We start from the raw sequence: 13059 nt of genomic DNA, 5'->3' as shown, positions 1-13059 counted from the left end.
AACCACCATGCTTCGCTGCTCAAGCCCAGCCTACCATTACTGACTTAGACAGACAGGGAGGCATTCAACTCAACTCTAATGTGTTTTTTTGTCATTTTAATCATATACCCCTAACAAGGTTTCACTGTAGCTCAAGTGGTGTTTGCACATTTATAAATATATAAAAAAAAGCAGTTATATAAAACAACATACAAACAGGCTGCATTTAGTGTCCACACTGGCTCCGTAAAGTTCAGATGGTAGCAATGGTAGCATTAGCGCTTGGAGTGATGTAACACGTGATATAAAACCCACGCTGTGAATTTGCCTGTCTGTAACCAGCCAGTAACATTCACAACTCCACCACGATTAGCAGAATGAGGATAGAAGCCCCCCCATTTCTGCACCAGTCTTGTACCATGTTTAACACACTCACTCCACATGTCTTCCCACCAGAGCATCCTGCTGGAACGCTAGCAGGGCCTGATACCTAGATAGCGGACTCCGGTGCACTGTTGTTCGGCCTATTTTCAACAAAAACACAAACCAGCAGTCTCTTAACTCGCTTTTGGAGTTTTGTTGAAAGTTGGATGTAGTCCATGTTTGTCTTCAGCAGCACCACTGGCTAGGTGCTGGTCTCTGTAGCAGACGACTTGCGCAGTGTGTCGGTATTCCATCTGAAATAAAGCTACTGATTATTATCCGATTTGTACTATTATTTTGAATAGCACATATTGTGCATTCAAATAAAATAAATAAATGTTTGTTTTAAAGTTCTCTTAACACTCCATGCTGAAAATAACAGCTGTTGCTATAGCTACAAGATGGCTGCACTCGTCTCACTTTGCTTCGGGTCCAACCCCCTAAGGCGGGTTAAAAAAATAACTGGCTTGCAGTTCACTAGCTATGGAAAACATCCCTCAGATGACACCCAATACAGAAGCTCTCGTCTCAAGGGACATGAGGGAGTGAACGTACAGTCATTTTGAAAATACTACTGGTTTTCTACTGATACAAGCTTAATGCTAATGGTGAAGTATCCGTTTTACTCTAGCATATTGAAAGTGGGGCAACATGAATTCCAAGTTTGGCAAAGCTGTTTAAACATAACTGGGCATGATTACTTCAGACGAGTCCATCAAACTCTTACAGTCCCATATACTGAATGACTGTCTATTTGACTTGATGGCTGGTAAGAATCTTTTTTAATAGTCCGCACCCGGTCATCGACCATTGTCACTACTATAGCTAGGTGTAAGTTAAGTAGGATTTATGCTTCTGTGAAATAAATTCTATTGAAATAGATGGAAAATATGGTAATGATCACCCTATTCACCTTCCTTGTTGTTGCTCTGCATGCAGTGGTAGCCTACTGTATAAGTCTTTGCAGTGTAGTTTGAATGTACTAACTAACTGACCCCATTTATTCAATATTTGCATTAAACCGTTTCATTTGTATACCACCTCTCGTTGTAGTAATGGCCCTGTGGCTCACACTTAAAAGAACATTTGTCCAAATTGTTGACGTCTTTCGATTAACAGCAAGTAAACAACATAACAGCTAAAACTGTATTTTAAACGGGTGCTAGGGACTCCTAATGCTCTGATCCTCCAATCACCCCTGGTGATATGTTTGCATTTTCCCGCGGCTGTCCTCCCAGCAACTTGTAGCGACAGCTCTGTGTGACTAACGTTACCTCCCTATCTCCTCGTCAGCCTGGAGATGTTTTCAGCATCAAGTTTGATGTGTTCCACAACCTCTTAGTTCTTTAGTCCAATAGCTAATTAACTAATAAATTCACAAACGGTCAACAAACAAAAACACACCTCACTACTTTTGCATTTAAGTTTCTCTCCTCACCTTATGAAACTTGATCAATCCCTTAATCTCATCCAACACACTTATTTTTAAACTCAAATTAACTCAGCAAAACTTAAATTAATTAATTAAATAATCCCTAATTCCTAAGAGAAATGTAAATAACTCTGGCTTTATGCACTTTTCTCCTCTCTGTCATCTCACGGCCCGCCAAGCAACGCTCATTTTCTAATTCGTCCATTAAATTAGCAGAACAAAATGGCAATGTCGGCCAGCAATCGCTCAACCCTACTACTTCCAAATTTTGGTCTGATAGACGTAAATTCTTTGACCAACTAGTTTTCATGTTTTCATGAAATGGGTTGGAAAACCGCTCAATGCCCCCACGTCACGCTATCACTTTCACCACGCACTCAGGGCACTCCGTCCACAATAAACACATTATCGTTGTTTACACACACAAAATGGCGCTAACACAGCCTTCTTCCTGTCATTCACCTACACACACAAAATGAAATTGTCTAATTGTCTACTTCCTTAGACGCTGCCGATCACAGAGGTAAGTTGCAACACTGTTGCATTTTCATGCTGTGCGTAACCACTGCACTTTATCAAAAGCACCGAACATTGTAAACTGATATCATGCACGTCAAACGTTGCTGGTTTATTTGGACGGAATAATATAATGGTTTTACCTATTTGGTTGGATCGCGTTTCTCTGGCGAACTTGGAGACCCCATTTTCAGGGGACCAGAGCTTGGTCGTTTGGTTGACACCACACCCCAAACAAACCGGTCTATCTTGACAAACCACTCCAGGGTTGGTTAAATGGACCACACATTTAGTGTAAGATGCCGCCTAAGTTGTGGTGATTAATATTTGTCATCATCAATCCAGGTCCTGGAATTCCTCTTTACCAAAGCTAACACTGACTGGAGAATACTTCCTGCACTAATTTGACAACAGCCAAATTGATTACTTAAACTCTAAGTGTTGTTATGCCAAACTAAAATACATGTCTGCATCGGCACTTCTGCAAGGGTTCAACCGACTTAGTGATTGTGCAAACTGTAACCCTTACATGTAAACATTTTCAATACTACACTCTAGTGCTTCTCTACAGTCATAATAAAGGCAGAGTTGGTTAGTCAGAGAGGAAAAATGGTTGAATATCAGAGAAATGAACAACATAAAATCTGTCAATAAATTGTCAGGCTATAGTGGAGAAACAATTCTCCACTGTTGCTGGGACAGAATAAGCAGTGAGTTAAGACATGGCATAGCTGAACAAAGTCGGTTAGAGGCTCACCAACTACTGCTTCATGCATTCTTATCTGGTAGAAAAAGTAGATGAAGCATTCCCTGATAACTAACTGTGCTTTTTTGTGTTTATCAATAAACTCAGATTTTTGGTTGGAATGAAAGCCTGCAGACCTTGTGGGCTGGTGGCACGTGGTTGGAAACCACTGGTCTAACTACCAGATGTATCCACACCCTAACATCGTGCATCTACTGTTTTGTCTGGCAGAGTTCACTAATTGTTTTGCTAATCCCCACCAGCTCTGTTGGAGGCAAGCATGGCCAGCTGTTATGTAGGAGGGTTGTGCCACCCAAAAGCCCATATTATGGCATCCACCACACGTGAGAGGGCTGAGACCACACACGGGAGACAACTGATGATGATTGGAGATGACAGACACATCCCTGTTAGAACATTATATCAAAATTGACAAATTGTAACTATAAGCTATTGTGTATTGCAAATCCAAAGAACCTTATTATTCAGGTTCCAAACCACTGTATTGAAATAACAGCAAAGTACTGACAAGTGGGCTGTACAAGCTCCATAAATGCCTGATTTAAATTGTGTTTTCTAGCCTTAACCAGCTACCAAAGAGCTTTACACACTACCGACGCCATCACCATTCACAACCTTACACACTGTGGTCAAGGCTGCTACAAGGTGCACCTGCTCAACAGATAAACACAACACCGATGGATCACCATCGGGAACATCGGGTTTGTGGCTTGCCCAAGAACACTTTGACGTGTAGACCAGGTTGAACCACCAGACCAATCCATTTGGTAATGACCACTCTACTACCTGAACCATTTTCTTTTTTTTCTTAGAAAGGTGTGAAATCACATGTGAGCTGAAGAGCGCATGCAAAGAATGTGTATTGCAGTTTTTTGACATCCACGGTGTTCGGTTGCCTCTTTGTTGGTCCATTTCGAAGCATCAGTGGCATTGCAGGCATTTAAGTACACCGAAATAAAGCACTGAAAGCAATGGCTGCTATTAATTTGACCTTTAAACGTCCATATTGATAATCTGCTGAAAAGCTTATGCCAAAAGTGGGATTTCTTTACGGAAGAAATGCTTTCCAAATCTAACTGTGCAACTCATTTTTACTGCATTAACTATGTAGATTGATTTACATCATGCAACTTCATCGGTACCAATAAACGCATTTTATGATTCTTTGAAAAATGCACATTGCTATATTGACCTGACCATTGTAAGGTACAAAACCTACTTAATCTCCAGCTATAGATCTGTATAATGACTGGTAGCAGTGAGACAGGCATCTAGATCTTTATTATTGACTGATGGCAGTGAGACGCATTAAGCCTCAGATTTAAGAAGTAACAGTGTGTCCAGCTGGTCAGACAAAGGCAGTAAAGGCTGTGTATTGACAAGAGTCGTTGTGGCTTGCGCCTCTGCACGCCACTCATCCGCCACTTCCTGCCCTTTGTGTTTCAAAAACACACACACACACACACACACATACACACACGCACACACCATCTGCTGTTGGTAATTCACAGGCTGCCTGCCGAAGCAGCACACAGCCTCCTGTCTTGCTTTGCTTTCCTCCTATTCATTCCTCCTTTGCTCGCTCGCAGTCTTTTATTTGGAGGGAGAAGCCAGGCCATTCAAACTTTTGTTTGTACTGGCCAACACACACACACATACACAACCGAACTTTCAAAGCAATCATTCCACTCCACTTAGAGGATGGCAGTCTGGTTTTGGTTAAGTCTTACAATTTTTTAGCCTCTCATATTTTTTTGTGTGAACTGTGGAGGAGCTCTCCTTTCCCTCGGTCATAGTCTGTCAGCAGCTAAGTTCGACCATCGTAACAGAACAAAGCTGTTGATGACTGGAAAATTATGATTTAGTTACTGATCCATCGAATTTTTTTTTTATTTTATATTTTATGTCTGGTTTATGTCTGGTAATCTGCTAAATACATTTATATTGTTAAGGACCCATGGTAATGAAGATTCTGAATTGGATTAGTACCCATCACATGGATCTTACAATTAAAAGCAAATTAAGATGGATTAGACATCTTGTCAAAACGCAACCTCTCACCCTTGCAATTGCTTGCTTTGAAGTAATAGTTAGGGTTGACACTACCAATTGAAGTCAATTTTGGTATGCTGTCAAATGCAAAAGCTTTTTGTTGTGCTGCTAATCAGACTATACATCTTTTGACGTGGTCATTGTGTAAATGGTAGTTGATAAGTGCATTTATTCTTGCTGTCTCTTGCTGAGGGGTTTGGCCCCTGACCAATCAGAGCTTGCTTTCTATCTTTCATCACCGGATACAGTACTGTAATGATGGGTGACCGATTATGCACCCGACAGACTTCACTGTTTCACCTGACAGCACCAACAACAAATATTTCCTCAGAATCATGTTTGACGCATGAAATGAACCTTGCAAACGTTTCTTTCTCTCTGAGTCAGTAGAGTGTACCGTAGAGTGCTTTGTACCTGGCTTACAGTCACCTATTCTTGATAACTGAACCACAGCTACTGCCGACCTATCTCTAATCAATTTGTTAGTAGGGAATGGACAATTTCAATACCCCTACCCTAAACCCAAAGCATGGAGTAATATTGCGTGTGATTCCTCTGCTCTGGCACTATTACAGGTATTCCCACCTGGGGCCTGCTGCAACCTCTGATTGAAATTGAGATCAGCCTTATTGTACCAGTTTCCACATTTCTGAGATTATAGAACAGAACTAGCATAAGTTTTAACATAGTGGCTGTAGAGTGTAATGTTGTCTGTTGAGCGGTCCACAATTTGATTCACACTGTATGATTTCACAAAACTACTCTGGTAGACTTTTGCTGCCGCTGTCGGCTTCTACTTCACCCGGTATCGTTGGTCTATTGGTCTGATGACCTCCAATAGCATACAGCATTTTAACTAGCCCATTGGACTCCTATTGTGCAGAGAAAATACAGAGCAGACTGTCCCAGATCAATGCTCAATCTCAATCTATTGAGCGCGACTAGAGGAGTCCTATTTACTTGTGTCCCCGACCATTTTTCCCTATGCCACCTGCAATCAAAGTTTTGGACTTCTCCAATCCATATCTCTATGTACTTTGGTACATTGGCACAACAGGTCTTTGGTTTTCATAAAATATCTCAACAACGATTGGGTGGCATGTCATGAAATTTGGCTGAAACCTTTGGGATGTGCACTTGGTGATCCTGGTCAAATGTACATTTTCCAATTTGTTATAAAACTATTGCCATTCCCATCAGCCTTGGTTGCACATTGTTTCTGCCATTTAGCAATGTTAGCAGCTAATAAGTACAGTATATGGTGAATACAGTGAACTACCTTCTTAGCATTACATGTAAGCATTCGTGTCACCATGTTAACATGTTGACATAGCATTGAGCGCACAGGCTGCTAATATCTGTCATTGGGGTCACAATAAGAGTGGGAGTCTGCGACCCTCATCCTGGGAACATTGCCAATGCATTTGGAGTCCTTGCCCGACCTTTACCACCATACCATAGTGATGCAATGTTCAACATTCATAATAGATCCCCATATGTGTCTCAATGCAGCCTGGTTACACACAATGTTATCAATGTGTCACTGTCATCTTCTTTGGTACTTACAGTAATATATGTATTGATGTAAAAATGCCAGACAATCACACTGTTTGGATTGTTACAACAGTGCAATTGCTCTAGAGCATGCTGAAAGCTAGTTAGACGCGTCCTGCTCATGCATTAAGTCATAATGAACCAGTGGCTGCAAAGGGACTGTCGATGCTCAAATGTAGGTCGACACCTGTGGGTATGAGGTGGCATGCAAGCTATTACTTCCTTAAGTCCTCTAGTACACACACACACCTGAGTGCAGCTACCGATTCTTTCTGTCATCGTGCTGGTATGTGTTCCCATTCATTCCACCACTACTCCCCGCAAATCCCACATCCATTATGTGCACCTAAGAACAGGTGTGTCACTTTGGGAAGGCCTTTTACCACTGTAAATATAAAACCAAAAGTGGTAATAGTTGTGTGACATTACATTTCTACAGAACTAATAAACTTTATAATTATAATTATAACTAGTAAACACTATGAAAGCTAAAAGTCCCTTTCTGCTGATGTCTTTTTTGTCCTATCCCTGAAGAAGGTTTTGTATCCAGCTAAAATCCCAGAGTTTTTCCTGTCATTGTGCAATTATCCCTACTTTTACATGCAAGATTAACAAACTGTGGACTTCCGGGTTTGGCTACAAAACGAATGGCAGCCTGAACGCTTAGCTCCTGATAGTCGGCGTATTTACGTCCCCCATAAACTAATTCTAGAAAAAGAAGCCGAATCTGTTGATATTATGAAGGGGGCGTACAAAGTAAAGCTCTAAAGGACGCAAGAGAAACCACATGTAAGATTTGCACCGGGCAGAACACGCTAAGGCGATATGCAGAAGAAGGTCAACATTGTGCAGCCAGTGTCGCCATAACTACACCAAAGCAAAATACTATTAAACAAACAATCGATGCTTAAACAATAATAGCAGAAGGAACTTACAATCGAATTAACCACGATTTAAAAATGCTACATAAACATAAAGACATGAGAAGAACTCCATGAGTTCAGCAAGACTATAACCAACAGCTAGCACACATGCAGCTATGGACAAAGCGAGAAATTGCGTGATGGGAGCCGGATCGACGACACGGAAACATGGAGTGCTGATGCTAACCCATTCCCAACAAATGATAAGGATCCAACAGCAGCTGGGGACAAATTGAATGACTTGGAATCGAGAGCAAGGAAATAATCTGCGGATCCATGGGTACCGGAGAGTGCGAGGATGGGTCTGATAGCGTTTGTTGAAAAGCTGTTAAAACCGAACTCAAGCTGAGTGATGAGTGGATCTGCAATACCCGCCCCCAGAGCCTTGCGTCGAAACGGGCCCATTCCCCCCGAATCTATTATAAATTTCCAGCAATACACTACTAAGGAGATAATTATACGGAAGGCATGGTGTCAGAAAATCACGCTAGGAGAGAAACCTCTGTTTTTTGACCACGATTACACAGCCACCGTTCTCCACAGCGTAAGGCATACGCCGGCATCAAAAAGAGTTGAAAGAGAAGGCATTCGATTCCAGACGCCCTTTAACAGGATGCGCATCCACTGGAAAGCGGTGTGCAGTATACCATTGCATGGAGCCGCGAAGGAGCTGCACAGCGGGATACAGTGGGGAGGTGCCAGAGAAGCAGAACGATAGGACATCTGATGGAGCGCCTCGAACGGTCTTCGCCTTGGCAAAGAGTGGTCACGCAGAGGTGCAGACCTTGATATATTGCCAGACGAGCTAGAGTGCGCCTCCAGATTTCAAGCGCGGCGCCGGGACGAGCAGTAGGCCCCATCCAATGTCCTAAAACAACGGTAAATATTGTCCCGTATATATGGTATTCACGTGCTGACTCACGGGCGAGGAGAGTTCAGTTCTGCCAAAGGGCTCGCGCTTAATTCAGAGACAGCCTGTACGGACAACTGGAAGGGGGCCCTTTTTCTGTAAAAGTGTATCACCCCCCTTCACTCAAAACTAGAATGTTCTTTAGACTTTGGAAGTCTTGTTCCGGGTTTGTTATGATTCGTGTTCTAATTTCTTCCAAGCCACGTTTCTTGTGCTCCATATTACTTTATTTTTGGTTCTAACGTTTGGCCTGTGGAACATAATGGTGTAAGATATTTTTCAGCCCAACGTGTTGCAGTCTATTGAAGTAAACTAATGTCCTTAAATGTGAATGGGTTGGGAAACCCGGTTAAAAGGTCAAGGTAATGACCAAATTAAAAAAGGAGAACGCACATATATTTTTTCTGCACAGAAACGCATCTTTCTCAACATGACAGGAAAAGTTAAAACGGTTGGTTTTAAAATACCTACTATAATTCATTTGTCAGTCTAAGTAGAGGGCTTGCTACACTTATGCAACAAGCTAAGTTTGAAGTCATTAAGGAATAAAAGAGAATGAGGTAGATATCTCATTGTAAAGGGACGGATTGAAGAGTATATAGTAACCTTAATTAATGTGTATGCACCTCCTAATAGTAGCAAATTTTTTTACAGATCACTAATGGATGTAATTGCACTGGAAGCAGAGGGGATCTGTTTATGTGGAGGCGATTTTAATTTAGTACTGAATCACCAACTGGATACGACTAGTCTCAACAAAAATAAAGACAAATTGTCAAAATTTGTTAAAACAGCCTGGGACGAAATCGGATTTTGTGATGTCTGGAGGTGTGCTCACCCACTTGACAGGAATTATACTCACTACTCAGCCCCACACTCTTCCTACTCCAGGATAGACTATTTTTTTATATCAAAAAGTGATTACTATAGGGTGCAGGAATGTAGTTTTGGGGTAGCTGATGTCTCTGACCATAGTGCATTATACTACACAGTTCATCTAGAAGGGAGGAGGCGGAATACGGGGTGGAGGTTTTAAATGTGGGTTACTAAATAACAAAGCGCTGTAGAGCAAATTAATCAGACATAAGAGAATATGTTAAGACTAATGAACAATGGTGAGGTGGATCCTCTAAATATGGGACTCATTGAGCAGTGATTCGTGGCAAATTGATTGCCTTAACACATTGAATAAGAGGAATGTCGTGAAATATAATACCTTGTATCAGATCTTCTAAAGTGGAAAGCACATAAAACAACAGAGACCCAAAACATTATGCGCAATACAACAATTAAAAAAACAGGTCAATGATCGTTAGATAAGATGTAGAGAAGAAAGCTAGATTTTACAACACTATTACGAATCAGGTCCCAAGGCAGCTAAATTACTTGCCCGACGCTTGCGTAAGCAACAAGTGGATAGTACCATACATAAAATACGGGATCCAGAAACAAATCATCTAAAATACCATCCGAAAGAAATAGAGGCCATTTTCCTAAATTACTACAAAAACCTATATACCGAAACCTCTAAAACTAAAGTAGAAGCAATGCAACACTTTCTTAACGATCTAGATCTACCTGGTATTGGCAAGAGGCAGAATGATTGTATCATAGCAGATTTTTCACTGGGTGAGATAAATAAAGCAATATCCAACTTAAAGTCAAGCAAGACCCCGGGTAGTGATGGTTTCCCAGCGGAGTGGTACAAAACTTTTAAAGAAGAGCTAGCCCCCCTTCTGCTGAAAGCATTTAACTGGATTAAAGGGGAAGGTAAACTCCCACCATCATGGAAGGAGGCACTTATCACAGTACTCCCCAAGGAGGGAAAAGACAGGGAATATTGTAGTAACTATAGACCTATTTCCATTCTTAATGTAGACTATAAATTGTACACGGTGATAATTGCCAAAAGACTTGAGAACCTTCTCCCGGAATTAATTGACGAAGACCAAACTGGATTTGTTAAAAATCGGCAAACACATGATAATATCAGAAGGACACTGCATTTGATAGATAGGATAGAAAGGGAAAACAAACTTTGCATAGATTTGGTTTTAACGATCAATCAGTAGGGATCATTAGAACGCTTTATCAACAACCAACAGCAAGAATAAAAATCAATGGAACATTGTCTCCATTTTTTACATTGGAGCGAGGCACCAGACAAGGTTGTTGTCTCAGTCCCACACTATTTGCGTTTTACAATACGAGGCATTAAGATTGGACACACAGACCACCTGATTAGTTTATTTGCAGACGATATTTTGGTTCATTTGATGGACCCTGAGACCTCTATACCTATACTGATGAAAATCCTAGATGATTTTAGTTATTATGCTGGATATAAAATAAATATTACAAAGACACAACTCCTGTCATTCAACTATAATCCTTCGAAGGAAATAAAAGATAGATACAATCTAAGATGGGACATGGAATCAATAAAGTATTTAGGAGTGAACTTAGTTAAAAACCTTAACAATTTGTATGAGGTAAACTATAATCCAATCAACCGAAATATTAAAAAGGATATTGAAAGATGGTCCACTCACCCATTGGACTTTAGTTGTAAGATTAGCGTAATTAAAATGAACATTGCCTAGATTGCTAGATTTATTCCAGCCTTACCAGTGGATCCCTCAACACCAGTTCCAGCCTGGATAATCCTTTTTTCTAGATTTATCTGGGACGGAAAAAAGCCTAGAATAAAATATACAACACTTCAATTGGCCAAGCATAAAGGAGGAATGGCGCTTCCAAATCTCAAAGATTACTTTCATGCAGCTCAATTCCGCCCCTTATTTCTTTGGTGTAATGACAACTATTTTGCCAGATGGAAGGAAATTGAGACATATATTGAAGGCTATCAAATCCAGTCAGTGTTGGGAGAAAAGGAAATCCCCTCATTAGTCAAGTGTAAAGTAGGCTTTATAACTTCTAATGCTTTAGAGTTCTGGTTTAACTTTGTGAGACAGCTAAAACTAAGGAAGGATCAGAGAGTCCTTAGATGGGTAGCCTTTGACACCCAGTTTAAACCAGGAGTTAATGATGCCATATTCAAGGATTGGACAGTGAAAGGTATTAGGGCAGTGTGTACGATAATGGACAACAAGGAATTACAGACTTTCCAAACATTAAAAGAAAAATTCTCCTTCCCATCGGACTTTTTTAGGTATATGCAATTTAGGGATTATTATAACAAAGAATTGAAAATGGAGAACTCGCAAGAACTCAATCCAGTTATAAGATAAATGATGAGTGCTTATGGAACAAATAGAAACTGCGTTAAAATCATTTCTATGTTCTATGAAAGAATTATGGAAAGTAGGGGTAACTCAACATTATATTTGAAAGCAAGATGGGATAAGGAACTAGAAGTGGAAATTCCATTGGATGTATGGCACGATATGTGTGAAATTCAACATACATCCACAAGTTCACAACAACGAGGGTGTTTAACTGGAGAATTTGGTGCGTTTTTTTATTACACCTCAGATCAGCAGTAAAACTCTTCAACACCACCAGCCCTGCTGGAGACAATGTTGGCTGCCTATACACATCACACACATATCTTTTGGAGTTGTGAAAATCTGAAGCATTTTGGGAGGTTACATTAGTTTTATGTAATCTACTTGGATATAAGATTCCTTTCACATCATAGCCTTATCACCTGGGTTATATTTCACCTGTAACAGTACAGAGGGACAGGTACCTAGTCACAGATACTCCTCACAGCGGCGAGGAAAGTGATAACCGAAACTGTTTTAAGCCTGATTGTCCTAACGGCAACATGGTTTGATGTCATACAGAAATAGGGGCAATGGAAAGTTGACTTTTGTGCTTCGTTTGAGAGGTCTTTAACCAGATTGGCAGAATGGACACTCTACTTAAATACAACCATAAGGACAATGGTTGACAGTTTGGACTCAGGATAAACATTGACTTGAATATACTTTTTATTTCATTTTTCCTTGGCTACCATCACCTTATCCCACAGGAGCTGTTCCTGTTCTCCCCATTTTTTTTGTTTTTTGTTTTTCTTATATTGCTTACAAATTGAGGTGTCGAACATTTGTGACATGTATTGAATATTCAATAAAAATTATAGTAATCAAAAAAAAAATGATAACTATTAAGTGGACAGAAATAATTGTGCTTTCTTTAGTGCAGGGATGGGATACCCTAAAGCATACATCCCCTGAATGCCCTAGGTCTGTGTTTTTGGTTTCATGAGGCTGTGATTATCCCTAGGTGCACAATAATCATTAATACCACTAAAAAAAAAAAAAAAAAAAAAAAAGATTAACAACTGTACTCTTTCAAACAACAAAAATGCTTGTGGCATTGTCTGTGTGTGTGTGATATCAATATACATATCTGTGAGATTCATGTTCCGTTTTTTTTTTATTTGTCTTTATTGTCCTACAACCTTCAAACAACAAGGTTGAAGGTGAACATTCAAGTGACCTGAGTGCTGCACAAACATTCTAATAGCCCAGTTTTT

The sequence above is a fragment of the Etheostoma spectabile genome, chromosome 15 (assembly GCF_008692095.1).
Source record: "Etheostoma spectabile isolate EspeVRDwgs_2016 chromosome 15, UIUC_Espe_1.0, whole genome shotgun sequence".
NCBI lineage: Eukaryota > Metazoa > Chordata > Actinopteri > Perciformes > Percidae > Etheostoma > Etheostoma spectabile.
Note: the sequence above shows the minus strand (reverse complement) of the source record.